At 39.3% G+C, this 21,177-nt stretch overlaps 1 long non-coding RNA gene across 5 annotated transcripts in view; it reads left to right on the forward strand.

Annotated features, from left to right (window-relative positions):
• LOC115613013 overlaps positions 1-7,245 on the forward strand; it is a 34,795-nt gene extending 27,550 nt beyond the window's left edge. The window contains exons 8-9 of one of the 5 annotated variants that reach the window (XR_004389980.1): positions 6,783-6,824; positions 6,904-7,245. This is a non-coding gene — a long non-coding RNA (uncharacterized LOC115613013). Of the gene's footprint in view, positions 1-972; positions 3,584-6,782 lie in introns of those variants that run through there. The other 4 variants (XR_004389982.1, XR_004389979.1, XR_004389972.1 and 1 more) reach the window with 4 other exon arrangements.
• The last annotated feature ends 13,932 nt before the right edge of the window (positions 7,246-21,177 follow it).

Below are 21,177 nucleotides of genomic sequence, written 5' to 3' on the forward strand. Positions count from 1 at the left end.
GGTATGAAACGGGAACTGGTTTTGTGCTGTATGTCACTAATGCCCTAAAGTTATTAAATTAGGAGCAGTGTAAGTGGTAGTAGGCACAAATCCATGTTGCAAAGAGGGAGAAAGCATAGCACTGGATTAAAGCAGCAGTGTATTTGTTACCACTTTGTTGTTGACCCAACAAATCCGGAGGGAATTATCTCAAGAATCCAGGAAGACAGCAAACTCAAAATAACCCCTCTGACCCAGGCACCAAGCACGCAGTGAAGTAATTTTTAAGTTCATTACACAGTAAAATATAATACATTGGCTATGGTAAAGCAAGGCATATAATTCTATCTGCCTATATATTTCTTTACACTACTAAATCCACCCAATCTCTTGTCACTTAACTTAGCAAACAGAGAGTGAAAAAGACTGGAGGTAAAATCAGAACAACAGCAGAAGTTTGGCACTTCCAAGTCCCAGTCATTGCCTGAAATGTCCAGATTCATGCCTGGCTTTACTCCATTGATCAATAAGGCACAAATATGTCATATTAAACAGGGACACCATGGCACTGGCAGATGCCCCAAGGATTTTTCTCTTTGAAAGAGAGAGGAACAAGGATGTTCTCAGTGAGGCATCTGCCTTCTGAAGGATACAGGGATCTAATGTGAGGACACTGAGGTCATCACAGGAGTCAGATGTTTTTACCTTCCTCTTGTCTGTATGACTGGGTTGGTACCATGGGTAAGGATGCTGCTAGATGATTGTTCAAATGGAGCACTGCCCTAGCAGGGTGCTTTGTCTGTAAGCTATGTGGGACTAATGCAATACTTAGGAAGAAAAAAAGAATATAAAGCAGTCTGTCTTTTACAAAAACATACAACAGTCAAAAATAAACAAACTTAACTTGTCCAGCACACTTGTGAGCTGCAAATTCTGTTATACTTTTTCTAAATAAGAATATTTCTCCTTTTCTCCATAAAACCATCCTTTTAGACATTACTCCATTCATGACCTCACTGCAGTTCCTGAATTCTTTCTGGAAAGATTAAAAATGAACTAATATACCAGTGATCTCATCACGGCTTAAAGAACATCTTACACAGGAGGGAAAAAAAGGCAGGACAACTTCAGTGCTTCATTTGCATCAAGAGTAGAAAAAACACTTTAACAGCATTGTTGAGAAACCCTGAAGGTACAATGCTAGAGAAGCATTTTTCCTGCCTTTATCTATACCTTCCCTTGTCTCTTCTATGCCCTTCCTACATGTTTTAATGTACCTGATTACTTGGAATCATACACATTACTTTTTCTAAGTACATCCAAAAGACATTTTGCAGAATACAATCATGTTACACAACAGTATTCATACATACTTCATCCATAGCTTACATTATTCTGGGTAAGAACACCTTTCTTACATGTATATACGGTTCTCCGGCTAAGGGGGCTAAGGGGTTATGGATTATAACAGGTCTCATCTACTTTGGAGCTGTTGTATCCTCTAACAGAAATCAGGAAGATGAGTAGGGAGAGATGCTTTGTTTTCTTTGATAGGAAAACCTATAAACTAGCACTCATGTAACCAAGAATCCCACCATATTTTAAATGTTGTATCCCATTCTAAAGTTGGAAACTAGAATACCTTCAGGATACGAGTACAGTGTTAACAACAATCTTATCTCTTGCGCCCATGGGTACACCTCAGCTCTGGCTTGAGATCACATGTTAGGCAATGAGGTGACAAACCAGTTTCCTTCCTCAAGCTGAATGTCACGTAGCTGCCCAGGGGTTCGTTTTGGTGGGGGTCATGTCCCCTGACTTTTCATGGAGAGGTGTGCTGGTGTAACCCCTTCCCACACTGTACATTTGTCAGGAGGAGACAAAAATGCTCATTTCCATCCATAACATTTCTCTGTCATGTAGACTGCCCACGAGGCATCAGCCTGTAAGCTGGGAGGCATCAGAGCAGCCACTTGTTAGACACTGACAAAGAAACCTCCAAAACCTAAGTGGAGATGAATTCCCAGGGCTAAAGCAAGCTGATATATAAGGGATGATGGTACCTTTCTACCCACCCAACAAGATTTGTTACTCCTAGATGGGGCAACACACAAACCAACCCTAAATGCTTTGCAGCTGATAGATCTGCTTTAGTGAAAAGAGGCCCAAACAGTGATATTATAGGCTAATACATGCTGCAGCATTAATAGAAGTCCAAAAGGCCCAAAGAGCAGTGCAGAGCATTTGTTACCAACAAGAAAATAGTGGGTGAAAATCTGTTGTAATTTCTGGCCCCAGGAGCCTCTCTGGAGGCACAGACTTCCCAAAGCAGAGGGGAGTTGGAGAACTGGGTGTATTCAGCAAGATCTCATCCCCCTGCAGATTTACCAGGTCAGCTCAGTCCAGGATAAAGGAGCTGAGCAAGGTCCTGAGCTACACTAAAAGTTCGTTGCTCTATTGATTGTGAAGAGGTAGTTATAGGAGATCAGGATCTTGAACCGAGACTAGTTTGTACAGCTTCATCTGGTACACCAAATCATATATTCCCCAACTACAGATAAAACAAATGGCCAATTTTAGCCTAATCATCACTTCTGCCAGAGGAAAGAGAAACTCTTTGAGGTACGTTCTCTTGGATATAATTCTTTCTTTCCAGGTTAAAGAAGGGCTGCAGCTAATACGTATCCTGAGTCATAATGCGGATTTGCACCTTTCCTGTTAAATATAGCTGGTTCGTGTCCAAAGCATCGTTTTTATTCCTAATGTTCACTTATATCGTTACAACTTCTACATTAGTTGCAGGTGTGAAACGCCAACTGATCCACACCTCTTTTGCTGTCAGCAGGAAAGTAATGTATGTCAAAGGCCTGATTCTCAGAGGTGAGGTCACCAGGATCTCCTCATTTGCACATCTGCTTTGCTAAACACAAAGCTCTGGAGATTTGCAAAGCTCCAATACGCACTAAATGGGATGAGTTCACTGGGGGCCATACAGGAGAAACTATTTGTGCTTCTCCTTTAGTAGGCAGGTCCCAGAATTTTCCCTCTATACAAAATATTTGCTGTTTTACAACAGGCAGCATTTTGCTAGTTTTCACATGGATACTTGTGTCTTTGGCATTAATAAGGAAAAAGGCTATGCTTCATGTTACATGTGATACAAGCGAATTCAGGATACCAACAAGTTAAAAAAAGAGCTCAATACATTCAGCAGCTTCAGAAAGGTGCTAATATTCAGTGTGTGCCTGCTTGGACTGTGAAGGTATTAACTCCTGGAGGGACAATGCTGCTGGAGACTGTTTCAGAGAGGCATCCAGATTTGGTTTTGAGGGCTTCAGAAAAGCATTCGCATATTTCTACTTCCTGCTGTTAGTGGATTATTTTTTATACCTTGGAAAAAGTCTTTGAATTAATGTGTGTGCATGATGTCTAGATAATGCTTCTTGCCCAGGGACCTCTAATACACAGTATTTTTTGCCTTCTACACTTTCCATGAGATCAAAGACTAATCATATATATGCACCTAATTATTTTCTGATTTCTGCTCATCTATAATATCCGTTAATATCTGCAATAAAGATTCCCACAAATAATTTATACAGACTATTTTTTGTCTTCATGTATGGTAAAGATTTGGCCTTCTAATGCCATCTGGTTATGACATCATGATTCTACTTATTCTGGACTTACGGGACATTTTAAACATATGCTTCCAAATGTCATTCACCACTATGCACTATACTTTTCCTCCCTCAGATGACTATTTCTGAAGTTTTTTGGGATAATGAAATCAAAGTTGATCTTAATATCTAAAATGAGAAATCAGAGTATTGGTTATCAGCTATGTGTCTTGTTACACGGGATTTAGACCTACCAGCCCCACAGTAATTTAATTTGAATTAAAAACAAGTGATTTCAAAACCCCCATAGGAATACTGGGGAAAGCCATGGACAGAAGACATAGGTCAGAGCACATTTCATGAACATCTGAGATCCCAACCCTGAGACTATGCTGCTCAAAATGGACATCATAGAATAGTTTGGGTTGGAAGGGATGCTTAAAGCTCATCCAGTTCCAACCCCCTGCCATGGGCAGGGACACCTTACACTAAGCCAGGTTGCTCCAAGCCCCATCCAACCTGTCCTTGAACACTGCCAGGGATGGGACAGCCACAGCTTCTCTGAGTGCCCTGTGCCTCACATCTCCCTAAGGAAGCTGTTTATTTCACAAGGATCAGAAGAGATGTGCTTTTAATACTGAGGAAGGGAAGCACTTGCTAAAAGTGCTTCTGGAAAAGTCTGTGTTGGTATATTAAAGGAACTGTGCTGTAGCAGACAGCATGGCTTGCATGGCTCTTTGTGGAAGTGGCTATTGAATTAAGAGATATCCTTTTCCCCTGAAATTTACACCAGAAATACAGAGCTAAGATTTGTCATGTTTCATGAGAATGACTTCATTACCTTCCCAATAGGAATTACATTTGTTTCTCTGGGCTGCAGTATACAGTCATAGTAACCCTATGAAAAAAAAATTGGGAAAAGAGGTACCGATTTTCTTGGGATGAAATGCAGAAAAATATTTGAGTAATATGCTCTGGATTTTTTTTAGAAAGTTGAAAGAAACATTTTCCAAGTGCATGCCTTAGTTTTATTTTCATTTTTGCAATGTATAATTATGAGAGATTTACAGACAGCTCATAAGACTTTTAGTTTCTGTTGAGAATTGCCTTTTCCAAGATAATTCTGTATGCTATTACTTTAGCCCACTGGGTATCATGTAGGCAAGGTGTAAGATTATGCACATGAATATTTCTGTCTACCACTAATGCGTGCTGAGACAATATCAACTTATACTTTCTCCTGTCATTGGTCTTTATTCCATAGAGGATATTCTTAATTACCAGCAAGACAATTTGGTAATATCATGTAAAGTGTTACAGCATCATTTCTGTGATGATTTACACGTGCTGAGGATCTGATCATTGAATTTTAAACCATATTTTAAGTTCAGAAAATAGAGAATATTTTTTCTACAGGACACCACCATTTCTATTTTTAGTAGAAATACTCTTTAATTTATCGGCACAGTTTCTCTAAATGATACTGAGCTTTTGAACATGAAGACACCATTTTTGAACATTTGCACTGCCCTGAAAAATTTAGAGCACACTTCTGTACGGGATTAAATCAACTCAAGCCTAAATGCCTAAATGCTATTTTAGACAACTGTGCATGAGGGACATACCTTTATAGGGATTCTAAAGAATACAAAACTAAAAATATCTCTGTTGCAGAGAAAATGCACTGTATTCCTTCCTCCACTTTGTGATTCTGGTTATATATTTTTAACCCTTGTAGGTTTATTCCCAGGTCTGTTGGAAATGATGGAAATGATTCCATTAACTCCAACAGACTGCTTTCTCCTGGATTAAGGAAGAGGTTTATACATCAGATTTATTGGTGATGTCCCTCTAATGAAATGGGGAATTTTATAAACACATCCGGGAGGGTAAGTGCCCAATAAAAAGATGTCAGATAGAGATCCAGAAATTACAGTCTACTTGTAACAAATAAAACAAAGAATGCTTACTAACGAGTCATGAATTTCTTTATAATTGCTTCCACATTTGGGGCAACTTTTTCCTAAATCATCTACAGAAACCCTGCAATTCATGGGACTTTTGATAGTGGTTATGATCAGAACAACACATATATGATAAAAATTACTTTGGGAAGGATTTTTTTCTTTTCTTCTCAAATTACTTTTCTGAGGCTTTATTTCAATATCAAGCTATTTTCTTCTCCTCCTCCGAATTTTCTGTTTCTAATATAAAAACAGGAGTTCTTATGAATTTAGAAGAGGAATAAAACTAAAGAAAAAACAGGCTGAACTGTAAAGCATGGTCTATTTTAAAGTTCCAACTCAGACAATAAGAATCTGTTTTGTGCTGCACTTCCTTCACAAACTCAGTTTTCCATAGTGCATTCAGTGTTGTAATAATGCAAATCAAATACAATTTTAATAACTCCTTCCATTAAAATGATCTATTAATGTTTTAAGACTCCAACACTTATGAGCATGATTCTAATTGCGTGATTTTGCTGTGGGCAGGTTTTATAGATCTGCCTGATCTTCAGATATTTACACCATTTGGATTATTTTAAATAATTAATTTTTGGAAGAGTTTCAGTCTCAGTAATAACAGTTGGGCTTGACAGTGGTTGTCATGTGGGTAATTGTATGTATCTGCTTCCACATAAGAAAAAAACTAGATAAATTTAGAACTCTTTGAAAGGAGATGGCTGAGGTTTATATGATGACAAATGTTGAGAAGAATGTTCCGAAGAGGGGAATATTTATTCACTATGTTAATACAAGAAAGAAGAGAGGTTTAAAGTGAACAAAATCTGAAGTTTGTCATGCAGCGCAATTAACTTGTAGGACTTTATGCCACAGGATACCAAAAATATAATCAGGTTAAGAGAGGACTAGACATTCATGGAAGATGGTTCCCTTGATATCATTAAACATTCTTGTTTTATGCAACTTCTGCTGTCGGTCTCTGTAATGCCCTGAGTGGCAGGAACAAGGAAAATCCCTCAGGAGAAGAGTTAGTTTCTGTTTAACTTCTGATATTTGTCTATGTATCTGCTAGAGGTTTCTGCCACAGACATGGTGAGGAGCTGGTTGGACCTTTGGTCTAACTCAGCACAGCTACTTCTAGACAAGGCAAACAGTTGTTTGAAAGCCTGCTCCTCTCCAGAGACTGTGAAAAATCTCAGGTTTTCCTGTCATTCTGCAGAGTGGGCTGAGGAAAACGAACAAGACGGGTCTTGGGAAGAAGGTAAGCACAGCAGCAAGAATGGCAAAGAAAGCATTTGCTGAGTGGCTTGTGAGGGTCCTTACCTTGACACGGTCCCCAGTCTTTATCTCTAGTGGCAGGCTCTTGGCCACTGGCATGCCGGTTCTCCTCCTCGTACGTGCTGTTCTTCCCCTTGAGCATCACTTGAGATCTACAGCAGAAGGTTCCCTCCTTCAAGATGAACCGAAACATCAACACAATCTTGCACTCTTGATTCAACATTTCTTCTGTACAGAATTTACTACAACATGCCAAATGCTTACATAAGCCTTGAACAAATTAATGTTAAAACTAGAAGTGGTAATTTTCTTTGGGGGTTAAGAATTAGTATGTTCCGATTGTTGCTAATTGTACAAGGAGAAGCAATTTCTTGTCTGCAAAAAATAGCATGTTCTGTAGTAAATCTGGCTTTACCCACTTCAGCAGTGCTAGTTCTTCTGCCTATTTGGTGAATTCTATGTCTGGCATGACAGAAAAGAAGAAAATTTCCTCTGATATATTAAATGTGTATTTTCCTTGCAGGATGGAATCATAACAGACTTGCTACAGAGTTTACACACTGCCAAAGAATTAGTGTACAAGTTGTGCAAAACCAGTGACAGATTTTTACTTCCCCAGAAACACTTTAGATCAGTCCTATGTGAGAGTAACGAAAGGGACAACAGGCCATTATATATGCCTTGAGAAATGTAAGCTTTTACATGAACAGATACTTGGACATGGATAATTGAGAAGTTGTGGCTGCCCCATTCCAGGCAGTGTTCAAGGCCAGGTTGGACTGGGCTTTAAGCAACCTGGTCTAGTGGAACCCATGGCAGGGGGTTGGAACTGGATGATCTTTAAGGTCCCTTCCAACTCAAACCATTCTATGATTCTATGATAATTTCTCTAGTATTTGAAGTTTTCAGTGCTGCATCAGCTCAGAGCATGAAATTCTCAATTATTCCTCCTCAAAAGCCATCCCAAACAAGAACACCCTGAGATACTGAATTGATACAAATGGATTATGTCTGAGGTTTTCCATGAAAAGCCTGTGTTGGAAAATGCCAAACAGTCCAAAAAGTTTGGAGGAAATAATGTGGTTTTCATGAGGTTCCTCAACTGAAAAAAAGATGTTAAAGATATTTCAAAATCATTGCAACTGTCCCAATAGATACTTTTCTAAGTGAACATTTGCTTGGAAATTTTGGTTTTAATTTTTAATTTATAAGTGAAAGCAAAAAATGAAATATTTGAAATTACTGAAGCAAATGGCTCACTCTGATGTGGTTTTTGTTCTGGGTTTTTTTTTTTTTTTCAGCTTATTGATTAGCCAGAGAATTAGTTGAAAAAAAATCTTAAAAACTCCCAAAGGACAGAAAAAAGCATTTCCCTGCCAGCTACAAAACGAGAGAAAATTATAAAGACATTTTCATTTAGCATGAAGATTTAGTAAGACACCCCCAGCTTCATACATGTTGAAGACTTGAACTTGGACACACTTTGGGTTTCTTTCCAAGTGTGATCCTTACTTATGGTAAGCGATAATGTTTTTACTAGACCTGGTCATCTATACTCAGATAAATACCAGGAGGTATTCCAGCCTCTACAAAGGTCATAGTCTGTTTCACATGTTGTCACGAGAAGGAGGGCAGGAAGCACGTGCAGAGAATTTCACAGTTTTAGTCCAAACTAACGTGTTTAAACAGAAAATTATGATTAATTCTTGACTAAAAGTGAGCTTTAATTCTTAAATAACTTCAGAGTACGCTATCCAAGGATAAAGAGCACTGGATGCCAGGAAGGGTTAAGCTTTGTAGCAGGCAGAGAGAAGGCCTGTATAGCTACACTATGCCTTGCTAATGGTGCAGGGCAAGACCATCCTTAGATGCCTGCTCAATTTGTCTGGAATTTCTCTTCTGAACTATTACCTCCAGCTTTCTCCAGAACACCTTCAGCCCTTTTATCTGCAAGCTATCTCAAAGTTTACTGTCTGCCTATCGCCTCAGCTGAACCACACTAATAGCCAGCTAATTACATGTGAACACTCTAATTTGCTTTGTCTTTCTCAAAAAAACCCCATGCATGTGCAGGCTCGCACCTGATTAAACTTTCGCTCATGCTGTAAAACTGCAGCGCTGTGTAGAACTGGTGCATCAGCCGAAGCATGATAAAATTCATTGCATGTTTCCTGCCCTCCCCCTCTTGTGCTCCCCCCACTAGGCCACCACCACCACTTGTCATTCTGATTTGCAACATCACCTGTTGCTCCAACACCAGGCTTCTCTAGACCAGAAACTGGAGCAAAGAAGAGAAATACATGTTTGTCATTGAACTGAACTGAGAAGAAGGAAGAGGAGAATGATAAGATCATAGCCTGCAGCACTTTGTTTATGAGAACATCCTTCCAGTGATATATGTCTGCACCAGGTGAAAGTATTGTGTCACCCCTAACATATTTTAAATGCCAAGGCTGTCATGCAAGAAGACAATGATGAACAAGTTTAAACAGGATATGGTATTGTAGCCATGTAGAATGTTACCCTTTAAAGGTTTGCACTGGTAATGCTTCTTAGCAAAATATTTCCAAACTCTTATATTCCCCTAGAGAAACTCAGAATTTAAACTACATGAAAATATTTCTATTGCAGATACACTGATGAATTTATACATAAACCAGTGCACTTTCTCATGTCCTCACTCCCATAGTATCCAAACTTCTCATAGCTGCTCGGATAGGAACTCTGCTTCACTTAGCAAATAGGCAAATAAAGGTATGTCTACACTGTGCACTGAAGGGCAGGGACTGGCCCCAGATCACTGCATGACAGAGGTTTACTTGGACTTGCTCTAGCATGCTCCTGTGGACTGAATTCCCACTTGCTGCTAGAGCTCCCAGACCACATTATCTGGATTAATTTCACACAAAATCATTCAGTTTGTATGCTCCAAGGGTGTCTCATGTTATGGGGCAGGATAAGCAGGGTCATTTGGAAGATTCACTTCAAAAGTGCATTCCTGGGCTGAAGTGAAATGCTAACGTAGAAGCACCTTTAGTCACAAAGCAGGTATGCCCAGAGCTATCATCGTATGGCAGTTTTCTTCCCAGATATTTATCTTGAGCTCAACTGCACGAACACCATCACACTGTTCTAACGCTATTTCACAACATGACTCATTTGCTTAGACTGACAGCTCAAATTGAGCCTCGGGAAAGCCAATATCCAACACATGATGTTGAATATGGGCATGACCATATCCACCTTGGATTCAGGTGAAAGAGCTCTAGCCATCTATGTCACATGGGAATGAAGGCAACCGTGACACCATGGAGTTTTAAGTCTTTGAAGCAAGTTAAGGTCAGAGCCACTCCATGAACCATCCAGGACAGCATTAATAACACTACAAGAGAGAGGAAAGGGAGCTTCTCATTGCCTGAAAATAAGTTCAAGAAGCTAGGATTTTTTAAGTGCTTACCAAGGTCCTGTGTGGGCTTGTATGACATGTTCAGCATTCAGTTTTCCTTTCCGTAAAATGGAGATACCTTGTTTTTCTCACAGGGTTATTAGGAGGATTTTCCAATTAAGGTTCTTTATAAATGAAAGTCTGGCAAACAGTATTTAATCACCTAACTATAAATGGTCTTCAGCTTCTTTAGGCAGAACTTTAATTTTTATAGGGACTAGTCACAGTGTCCAGCTTAACATAAGGCTGCAGGATCATACACTGCATCTTTAAGACATAGTTTACTTCTGAATCAGTAAATGTACTAGACAAAGCAGCCATTATTTATGCATTCCTGCATACATGGCAAGGTGAAAATAATAGAATAAACATCATATACTTCATTATGATATCGGTTTACACTTCCAGGGTACACAAAAAGAGGCCATTTCATCAAGCTAATTGCCTGAAAGTAAAAGAGAGAGAACTTTAGCTATTAGTCTATTATGGGGCTTTTTTCTTAATCACAAATAGGGGCCGTGTGTCCCCAGGGGGATGTGTATTCTAATTTACAATTGAACTACAGATCAGAGCAATCAATCTTGTGCAGCACTTTTACAGTGTAATTGCTGCAACATAACAAATAATAAAAAAAAAAAAAAAAAAAAAAAAGAAAGCAGCCTAAGTCGGGTTTCAGCTTGAGGTGGAGATATTTACCAGGCATTGGTTCAGGGTGGGAGGGAGGCAGAGAGAGAAGAGAGGCGCCAGAGCCATGAATATGCAATGAGGGCTCATTAGTGCCCCAGTGTTGCCATGACGAATGGCATTATCCCCAGACTGGTACAGCCTAAACATGAATTTTATAACGACCCATTTATCATGACTTGTCATGGGTTTCTTTACTGTACTTTTCTACTGACTCTCACACCTTCCACCATTATCACCTCAGAATAACTTTCTTTTGTTATTCCGTCTTATTTGAGCTTAGTTTTTGGTAATGATTCTCAACTGATAAGCAGAAGAGGACCGCAAATAGCAATATGTTGGTGTTCAAGAGTGTAGAGCTTCCTAAGCTGAAGATCCACCACCAAATGTGTAGGTGGTCTTCAGCCCACTTACTAATGGATAAGTGTCCTCATTGTCACAAATATCTGCAATCTTGTCAGTTGACTCAGCAGAAAGGTCTCGGATTGACCGAGCATCAAGACAACTATCTTTCCATTCTGGCAGATGTGATGAATGAATCTGTTTTGTTGACCTAGGCCTGTCTAAAAGTGCTCTTCCTCGACCCACTCCAGCTATGTGCACAGTATAAAAATCCACCCTTATCTTTACATTAATAAAAATATTAAACCTGACAAATAGACAAAATCTGCTCTTTCCTCAGCATCTGTTAAACTAAAAAATGTACTAGATGTTAAAACCTAAATGATAGGAAAAGCATTTACATTCCAGGAGCAAGAGATAGTCAACTCTAGAGGAAAACAGAATTACTGCAATGTAATTAGTGTCTGGCTTTATCTCATTTTTGGTCACTGCACATTGTCTCTGTTTTACTGCTGTCCCTTTGGCCTACCCGGTTCCACATTTAATATACCACTGCTTATAAAGAAATCCCTGTGGCTCAGAAGGCTGAATTGCCACTGCTGAGGCTAGGGTCTGCTCTCTGGAATATAGAGGCTTTCATTTCCCAAGTTATGAATCTGACATCTCATGGCCAAATCCATGCCAGTTTATTTCTGAGAAGTCCGTCCTCATTATTTACCCCAAATAGTTTCACTGTCAGTATGCCTTTTTTTCCACTATGAAGTGGCTGGAGTATCTGCAAGTATCAAGCCTCTCTTTGTTGGATTTTACACTTTTGCTATTACAAGAATTTGTCTTTAGGGATAGAAAAATCAAGCAACTTATTTCCAGCTATTACTTGGATAGGACTTCATGTTCTTAAACAAGTTGTGAGCTCCCATGATCTCTGAAAACAACTCTCCTGAGGTCTTACATCAGGATAGTCCTACAGTTCTTTCATTACTCTACTGGATGTTTGAAAATATTAAAAGGCATCTAACATCCCAGTCCAGCAATTTATAGACTCAGGGTCTGGTGCTGTAGCCCTCAAAGCCTCTATTTCTTCCACAAAATCCGTACTTTGCTGTTATTGTTGCCAAGACAGGCACGTGTTTCACTAGGAGTAGTTTGTCAAAGCAACAGTCCATTATCCAAAGATTCATCACAGGTTCCCACTTCAGTATGTGATGGAAGAGAGTTTAGGTGTCAGCGAGTGAGGAGAAAGGAAAGCTTCCTCTCAAAAAGGTGCCTTAGGTAAATGGCACACCTTGATTAAACTGGGCATAGCTATTTAGGCCAGCACATGCTTATGTGTTCTTGCCATTCATTTTATTTTTCCTTTTTTAACCCCCCAAACTCATCTGTGTTCCTTTGGAATATATATATATATATAAAAAAAAAAGTATAGTTTTTTAAAGCCCCAGACAGCATCTTGCACAAGTGCCTGACCTTTGATGGAGAACACCAGCTCCCACAGCAATACAAACAACGTCCTGTTAATTATGAGGAGACAACAGAGGAATAGAAACCTCTCAAAGAAGCAAACCAGAAACTACTTCTAATATTGAAGAAAATGTCCACTGCCTTTGGAAGGACTCAAGACACAGCAAATATTATCATTATTCCTAAGAATGTTTGCCCTATGACCCAGGTGATCTGCATCATCTATAGAGTGAAGAGAACAGAGTTGTCATAAACAACATGGTATAATTAAGCTTTTTATTTTTTTAAATGCCTATTAGTTCTAAAACTTTCTATGGTCAGTCTATAAGGTCAGATTGAGATGCCTGATTGCCAAGCCATTATCTGAAGCTTATATGATGGGATAAGCAGATTCCTGCTTGAGTTGGTTTTAGTAATTTATAGATCACATCCAAGGAGTTTATTCTATTATTTTATACCAATACTTGCAGGGCCCTTAAGGAAACAGGCTCATCTTTCTTCCACTCACCTCATTGAAAAGACAGACATTGAAACAAAGATTATAAAAGGCCAGCCAATGCAGATGACATCTAGCTCTATGTCACTTTAACGTCCAGTACCACTACAATCACGTCAGAGATTTCTAGGTTGAGATCAACAACCATATGGAGGGCAGCTGCCTAAGACAGAAAAGCATTCACAATTCCTCAGTCAGTCCACAAATGGCAATCATTAAAATAAAATAATTGCAATCCTTAAAATATTAAGTCCTTGGTTCTAAACCAACTGGCCTTTAATGATGGGAAACACCCAAATTTCAGCAGGAAAAAGATGACTTTGTCACATGAATCCAGCTTCCAATAAAAATATCAGCTGTGAGATTGTTTCAAAGAGAAATTAAGAAATATAAGCAAGATTTTAAAATAGAAGAAAAGCCTATAAGCTATGACTAGTTGTTTATCCTGGATTCAGGGGAAGTTTAGTGACTGACTGTCATAGTATCAGAAGTAGGTTGTGGGTAAACTCGCATGAAATTTCTGCTCCAAACGTATATTTTAATGCAATCAAATCCTGACCATACAGTAAAAATCCACAAAGTTTTAGCTGGTAGTTTGCTATATTTACAGATAGAATTCACAAGCTTAAGATGCAAAAAACTCCAACCAAACCTGGAGAAGAACTGCAGGTGTGATTACTATATAATGCTCTTCAATTGATGTATTTACAAGAAAAACAATGCAGATGCTATTTCCCTGTATAAAACAATACACTTTTAAAGACATGATGAAATTATAACCCTGAACACAAAACTAAGTAAGTGAATATTTAAGTATTTGAACACTCAGGTAGTGCCAGGAAGATATCCTTCTGTGCTTGTAAGGACTACTGGCTGTACTACTTAAACATGGAGAAACCTATCCCTCCTTCCTCAGTCATGTTTCAAATATGACCTAATACTTTTTCTCCCTTCAAAGCCTAGCTTTAGTCATCCTAATGAACTAAAGATCTTTTCCTCTGGATAGACTTCAGCTTTGCCTTAAGCTTCCTCAGCCTTTCTTTCTGCCAATGGTTTGCTGTTCCCCACTTTTAAACAAACAAACAGAATGTCCTTCTTCCCCCCGCCTCGCCACTTTCTTTAATGACATCTTCAGTCATTAATGAGTTAATAAAAGTCTCAAAGTCATCTGGGAATAGATAAGGGGAAAGAAAGAAGAGTATTGTACACATAATGACAGGCTCCCTGCTGGCCCTAAGATGTCATGGGTCAGCCATGTCAAGAATGTGTGTGCCCAATCATCTGCTGATTTTTATCAGCAAGGCCTCAAGCAGAATCTGACACGGCCAGTTTGGGAGTTACAATGAATAAACAATGACTTCTTGGATTGTTGGCGGCTGTATGATAGAGTGAGAGGGTTTATATATACTAAAACATGATGACATTAGCAATCAATATACCAATTACTGGACAAGTTATTGGACGAAGAATGCACGTCTTGAGCTTTGTGCACTTTGAACATACTACCAGCAATGGAGACTACAGAAATAATGTTATTTAACCCTTTGCAAACTAATGCCCAATGATGCCTTGAAGGTTCTGAGCATGTGGTTAAAGAAAACCTGGTCTGATTTAGCATATTTAGCCTTTCAAGTAGAATCCATAAGCCTGACAAATTTCTTTATCATTAGGAAAGGAGGAAGAAAGGAATAGTTTTTTTTTTCCTTAAGTGAGCAGCTGGGTGTTGAAACAATGGATTCTAACTAATTTCAATTGTTTTCCATAAAATTTCAGAGGAAATACATTTCTTTTCATCCAAACACTCCAAGCATCCTACACAAACTTAATCACTGAGAAGTCAGAACATATCTTTCATAGGATGGTTAAGCAGATATCCCAACAGCTCTCACCTTCCTATTCTGCAGTAAAGAAACATAAAACTTTAACATACTTTTATTCCTGTGTTACTAGAAATGCATTTCTGCATCTGATCGGTGATTGTCCTCTTACTTCCTTTAGTCAGCTCAAAATATTCAGTGTTTCTGAGTTTGTCTTCTATTCTTCTGGAAGCAATTGTGCAGATTCAATGTCAGTGTTCTAATTGAAGCCAGAATAAAATGCGGTTAGAAAAGTCACCTAATTCAAAGTACAAATACAGAAGACAACTAAGGTGGAGATCCCTGTGGCAGGCAAATCTGCTGTATCTGCGGGCATTGCAGAAGTGTTATCTGGACTGAAGTTAAATAGTGTCAACTCTCCATTGTCCATTAAGGTGGACAAATCCATGATCTAATGGAAAGCTCATGGGTTTTGCCCTGAGGTGCATCATTAAAATCACACGAGAAAGACAGATTTTATGATGGCTCTCCATCCTTTTCTGTGTAGCCTATGAGTGACAACGTTTACTGCGACCTGGGAAGCAGCAATGCCACATACCCTTTGGCTTCTGCTCAGGTGGGAGCAAACAAGGCAGGGCATAAATATAAAACTTAACTTTGTCTGCTGGGGCATCAGCCAATGCAAGAGAAATCATGCAAAAGTAGGGAAGTAGAAGAGTTCAGACATCAGACTGGCACCGTGTACTTACTGTGTAACAAGGGCTGAATAAAATGTTAAGATACATCTCTTTCATATCACTTCTGTGATGTAAGGGCTAAAGTGTTACTGTTAAGTTACAATCAAATCTACTCCCGCTTCTCAGAGCACTAAGCACTTCTCAGAGTTGTGTTGGATGGTAATGGCAGAGAGACCAGCCTCAGACAAAGGGGAAGACTAGATGAGACTGCATTTGGTTTTAACTGCCATGGTTATGAAATGTTCAGCTGGATCCTATCAAGTCACTCTTCCCATTAAGTTCTTGAAAAGTTTGGAAGTTAATTTGTCCTGCAAGTCTGATATGAATAACAAAAATGTTTTAAATGTTTTAAAATGTAAATGTTTCATAAAATAGCACCATTACCATACATTACAGTGAATATAGTTTAAAAAACCAACTCAATAATCTCTCCTCTGTAATTTACAATTAACTTTTTGCCTCAAGGTAAAAGCTACATTCACAAAAATAATGGTAATAGATTGACCTTGTTATGAATGGATAACAAGCTGGAAACAATATAGTTTGTCACAGAGCATTAACTGTTACTGTTGAAACTGTAAATAACGTGTATAGGACTTACAATGTAAATGGCTCCCCTTAAAAATATTAATTATGTTGATTAAACACTTGATGCATAATGGATTATTCTGAAACCTATTTAAGTCCATGTCAGATTGAGTACACCATTTTCTAAGATCCCATTCCCAGACTACTGGAAAAATCTGTGGCTGTGCTTTGACTGCTCAAGGTGGACAAAGGGCTTACAGTGGAATATCACCTTAATTAAATATATAGGGCTGCTTCTTTGGATTGCTTGCATGCTTTTTCACTGAGTACAGCATCAGAAGCTAATACTCTCTAGAGACACTGGCCGCTTCTGAGATGTTTTTAGTCTGCTTTGGAAACTAATGAAAAGTAACCCTCATCCAGCAGTGCTGGCCACTCCCTGAGGGATCTCCAGAGCACTCTGCTGGCTTTTATACCACTTTGTAATCACTGGTAATGGGACAGAGGTATATAGGTAAGATCTTACACCTGGCTGGCTTCTCACACAGAGGTGATGTAACCCATCACCCGCAAGCCAATGTAAGCTATGAGGGCTGATGCAACTCAGCTGACCTCCTCTTTGTATGTCCTTTGGAGCCAGGGCTGTGCTCATCTGGGAGGAGATTGCTATCATACGACTTTAGAGTGATCCAGAACTGGTCTATAACACATGGCATAGGAAAGAATAGATTTTTTTCTCTCAGTGCCTGAGGACCACTAATTCATGAATGAGAGACTTAACCATATTTTTGTGCTTCCCAACCACAATAAGTGCTCCTCAGCTGTAGCTCAAACCTGGACTTAGCAGCACAATACTTCAGTGTTCTGGCCAGTTACCATGTATAGACTGTTGCATTATAAAGGAGGGATTCCCACTAGATTATCCACATAGAGAAAGTGATATTAAAATGACAAGCCACGAAGAGGTCAAATAACAAGTTGCCAGAAGTTAGAATAACTAGGCTGTGGAGCAGCAATATCTGAGGAGCTGGCATGTGTCCCAGGACTGGTTGTCACACAAATGAAAGAAAAGACAGCTGGAATCTTTTTGGATTGAATGTTATTTTATCTGAACATAGTGTAAATCTATCACTTTGGTTTTTCAACCAAACGCCAAACTGGGAGTTGAGAAACTGATTCAGTAAAACTGATTCAGTAAAATATAAGATTTCTTTATGCATCATTTTTCCATGTGTGAGCTTCATCTACTTTGTTTAGCTTAGTCTTTTGGGATCAAGAACTGTTCAGATAGCCTGAGCATAGAGTCTGATTATGGTTAGAGCTCTTCAGTGCTCCTGTAATGCCAAAAGGTGTGTTCTCCATCTGGGCAGAAACAAAGTCACTGCACGTGTATAACCGAGCAGGCACCTCTTCCCCCACAATGGGGTCAAAATCCCAGCATGAGGCTGGATAAGGAACACTCAGATTTCCCTCCGCCCAATGTTTTTCTCTGGGCAGCTCTTGTTTCACCTTCAGTTAAAGTTTAGCTGTTTGCTATACATTCGGTGCCATCTCTTTAAAGATGTACATCTGAATGGGCAAGAAAGTTAGGGATTAGCAATGGGCAGAGGTCAAGTCCGTCAAGACTTTAAGCATGTCATTGGTTGTAAAAAAGATTACATTACTGGCAGCTCTTTGCCAGATCAGTACTTCGATGCCAAATGTTAATCCTTGCTGGGGCAAGATGGCTTGTAAATGTTATAGGAGAACATAGCTTTTCCTGTAGAAAACAGGCATTTATGGTAAAAAACACGGATTATTTTCTCATGCTTACGTTTGCATTTCATGCCAATTCACCCTTGCTTGTTATGAGCTTCGCTTCAGTACTTACATTTAATCACTTAAGATCTTTATTTGTATAGCTAAGGAGAGTATGGCTGAGTTCTAAAAGCACTGGGGAGCAGAAGAGCCAGAGCTCAGCCTCAAGCTTTGCCAGAGAACTTGGCCTCTGACACTGAGCAATGCCTGTTTGCCTGCAGAACCTCACTTTTCCCATCTGTAAAATGGAGCTGCACGTAAAAAGGAACCTGTAAAATTTTATTTATGACTCTCAGAACTGTGTTTATTTGCTTTGTAAAGCAATCTACCTGTTTTAGTGTGGCTAACTATGTATCTGTGGCTTTGTAAGTCATGTCCTTTCCTACAAGTAGGCAGCTTCGGGTGAGCTTAAGTTTCCAGGTCAGATGTTTACACCAGGACAGCCAAGGCATAAGACAACACAAGGCTTTAAAATAACAGAAGACTCAGTGGGCCAATAGTTTACTCTGCTGTGGACCGAGAGCATAACTGGGTGCAACCAGCAGCTGTTAAGTGTGTGCAGGATACTGTGTGTGACTAAGCACAGTCAGGAAACTAATACTGTACCAGCAGATCTCCAGCAGCTGACTACATTTGTACAGCTCTGCCTCAAACTGTACAAGTCATTTGGCTGCCCCATGTGAAAGGGAAGCAAGCAGATGTGGGTGCAAACTGTGCTCACACCTGCTTTTGGCATCTTGAGATCCCCAGCATCTTTGTGCCTCAGTTTCTCATCCTGTTTTGGGAGGTAATGAAACTCTACACTAAGCCAGAAATCACTAAAGCTTCATTTTAAAGGGTCTGATGAGGTCAGAGCCACTAGTGCCTGATGCATGTGGGTTCCAGAGTGAAGGGGACCATGTGAGTTCCCAGATAGATTTGATAACAGAGATCATAAAATAAGGAAAGCAAATTCAATCTGGGGAAACCTGAGCTTCTCTAGGTTTCATGCCACATACACTTAGTAGCTATAAAATTAGAATACTCTGGTAGAAGGGGATTTAACATTTTTTTGGGCAAGAAGTAAGAAATGATATGCTGCATACTAAGTATTAAATTGTGTTAGTTCTGTTTTGTTATGCAGATGGATTTTTTTCCCTTCTCTTCTACTCTTTAAAATGTTTTGAATTAAAATAGCTTACTCAAGGTCACCAAAGGCATATGGTCCTGCTCAAAACTTTAAACAAAACATTAGTTTTTACAACCTTTTGTAATTTGGTATTGTATACAACATGGTTATAGACGGAGTTTCTGTAATCTTTGCAGTGGGTGACAGAAATATGAGAGCCAAATTTATAAGCCATTTAGTGAAGCATTTAATCAATTTCATGCATAGGAAATAACTCCGATTGCTTTGCTTTATCAATCTTGCTTTCTCAGAGACCTGCAGTCACCCCAACCTCAAAACACTTAAGTGCATGTGGGGGGAACCATATGCAAAATTCTAATGCTGTACACAGTGTCAGGGACTTCTGAGGACTGCTTAAACTTACTTGCTAACATCAATAATCCCTCTTGAGGCTGTTAATATATTTCAGAAGGAAGGCAGAAAGCCCAATATTTATAGGAAGTTGCAAGGCCTCTCTTTGCAGAGTTTTTCATTAAACACCCTTTGTCTAGAAAAAAATCTTTGACACTGTGTAGTTATGCAGATTAAGCTTGTCTCTAATGCTAAACTGTTTGTGTGTGTTGCCTTTAGTCACTTACACTTAAAAAACCTCCCAGCATCACAAGTTCCTGTTTCAATAAAATATGGATAGCATATCATTTGACAAATTCAGAGACACACTGCTTGAGACGATACTGCTCACTATAACCATAATAAGAAAAACAACACATGGAGGTCCAGACTGTCTTGAAACCCATGTAAGAGTTAAAAGTCACACTTACCCATAACTGTAAGTGGGGGAACCATCTGGGAGCTTTATCTTGTAAGAGACTGAACTGAAGGATTAGAAGAGTTCCTCTTCTGGTCTTCAAACCATGGCTCTGGATGGACCACCTGACACTTGGCATTGGGCAAGCAGATGGGAACACCACTCCTCACCCCTTTCACAAGCCAACTGGTGAACTGGAAGATCCTTAGCTCTGTTCTTTATCTAGCGGCATCCATACTCATACAGAGATGGGATAAGACTGGTCTACTGGCATTTGCCAGCACAAGTTACTACTCTTTCTATAGAAGACAAAAGAGAAGATTGTTCAAGCCAGCCTCATTTGCTTCTCCTGAAATCCCTAACTGGAGTAAAAGACTGGTCTTTAAAGACTGTTTCAGAGCACACATTTTTCTCATGTACTACCACAGCTTGTACAATACCCTAAGCAGAGTACTACACAGCGACTTTTTTTCCTGAGTGAAAAATTCCTGAAGGAGCAAAAAGGCAATCTCTCTGATAATCATCAGCTGCTCAACTATATTAAATTTAGACAAGGCTACAATAGTGCCAGAGTTGTCCCCTGCCCTCTAAAATTAGAGCTGAAAGAACGGTGGGCATAGTGCTAAATATATAACTCATTTAAAAATAATGTGCTCTCAGGCTTTCCTAATGCTTGAAAAACTGATCACCATAAATCCCTAAAGATCTGTTTGCACAGCCAGCCTGCTTCCACCAGCACCAAACATGTTTCAGTAGGATATGTCGTTTCCTGAACAGCCACTTTTCTTCATAGTATATAGGAAAAAAGCAGTAAAGGTTTGCTGCAATTAAACAATACACTTCCTGATTATCACAAGGACAGAAGCTTAACCTGGCCTCTGCTTTCTATTTAGAAGCGGAGAAAAAAGAGGAAAGGAAAAGGTGGTAGCGCTGTAAGAGTTGATAGAGACTATCCACTTGAAATGACCGCAAGCGTGAGCTTTCTTTAGCGCTTCAAACTGTAGGAAAACCTTAACAATCCTCTACAGGAAAACCCCCCAATCAACCTCACAACAAATTAAGCAGCCTTATTTTCCTACTTCTGTTTCTCAGCTATAGCAAAACCTAGTGATA

Source organism: Strigops habroptila, chromosome 9, assembly GCF_004027225.2.
Source record: "Strigops habroptila isolate Jane chromosome 9, bStrHab1.2.pri, whole genome shotgun sequence".
NCBI classification, from domain to species: Eukaryota; Metazoa; Chordata; class Aves; order Psittaciformes; family Psittacidae; genus Strigops; species Strigops habroptila.